Genomic DNA, 1,684 nt, shown 5'->3' on the forward strand with positions numbered 1-1,684 from the left:
GGGGGGGGCTTCTGGAAAATACTAGGGGACTAAAAAGACCCCGGACATTTCCCTTTTAAAATAGAAAAGAAATTGAGGACACAAAGTCCTCAATTTCTTTTTCTGCAGCCTCAGCACTCAATGAATGGGATACTCAGTACAGAGGCTTCCCATTCATTCAGAACCTGATGATAGTAAAATATTTACTATCACCAGGTTCTGAATGAGGAGGAGCCTCTGTACTGAGTGCTTCTCCCCATTGAGAAATTCATGAATGAACAGGAAGTGATGTAACCTGAAAGGGTTAATACATTGTTTAGCTACATATAAACATTATAATATATGAAATTAGAAAAGGCATACCGTTAGTGACATGAGAGCCTGGCCGCTGATATCGGGGCACAGCCGCCCCTCCCGCACTGGGCCCAGGCCCCATTTGGTCAGCAGGAAGGCCTGCGCTCGGCAACAGGCAGTCGAGTCCTCACATATTGCTGCTCTGCAGATCTCTTCTTTCGGCTGGGAGCCGGCTGCATGCTGTGGTCTGTGTCCCCTCCCATCCCTGCTGCTCTCCAGGGCTGTAGTCAGAATGGAGGGAGGAGGATTGGTAAATATGTGAATTTATCAATCCCTCTCTGTACAGAACCAAAACACAGAGTGTTCAGCACTGATAACTCCATGTTTTTAAAAAACAGAGGACATAGTAAGGGATTAATACGTCCCTAGTTATGAATGAACAGGACGTGCTCTATATCACTTCCTGTTCATTCATGATTGGGGACATGGTAATCACTTACGATCCTCAGTTTATGAATGAACAGGACCACTCAGTACAGAGCATGCAGGGGCGTCCCGAGGCTGGGCGACACCCGGAGCGGTAACCGAGTGTCACCCCGCCGAGACGTCACTGCGCATGCGCGTGACATCATCGCGCACGCGCGGCAGTATTCTGATACCTGCTGGCGGCCATCTTGGTGATTGACGCCGGCAGAAAGAGAAGGGGGGCAGTCACCCGGCGGGATAAGGTATGCCGCCGGTCCCCTCCTCTCTCCTGATACTGTCGGGTGTTCGGTCCATGACCAAGCGCCCGACTTTTCAGAGGGGGGTGACACTAAAATGACCAAGTCATTTTGGTGTCACCCCTCCAATGGTGTCACCCGAGTGCGGGCCGCACCCCCCTTGTGACGCCACTGGTGCATGGCAGAGCGATTAAATAAATGCCTGCATCATTTTATCACAACACACACACACAAACAAACAGTACTGCAGATCAGGTGTTACCACAACACAGATTTTTTGTATAAGTTGCTTTTTTACAGTTTTGTGGGGGGTTTTTACCATTTCGCAAAAGGGCACAATCTAAAATTAACACATTTGTTATTTATTAACTCAATACAGTTTTTTTATCTTTTAGATTTAGTAGGAATCTTGTCAATTCTGTTTCTTTTTTGTGTGTGTTGATAATTATTCTAGTGTATTTTTATCGAAAATATTAATTTGATAAACATTTACTCAACTGTCGTGGGACCTACAAAATTAGTAGCACCACCTTTTTATTCTACTGCTCCTGAGCTTTCAGGAAATGTATGGCTTGGGAGTTCTTTTACAAACTCTAAAAGCAGCAGTTGAAAATTGAAACAAAAAAGGCAGCTGAGGTCAAAAGTGGAACGTAGGGCCTGGCAGCAAAAGGGTTAAATATGACTGTTCT

Source organism: Nanorana parkeri, unplaced genomic scaffold, assembly GCF_000935625.1.
Source record: "Nanorana parkeri isolate BGI_ZX_2015 unplaced genomic scaffold, ASM93562v1 scaffold1005, whole genome shotgun sequence".
NCBI lineage: Eukaryota > Metazoa > Chordata > Amphibia > Anura > Dicroglossidae > Nanorana > Nanorana parkeri.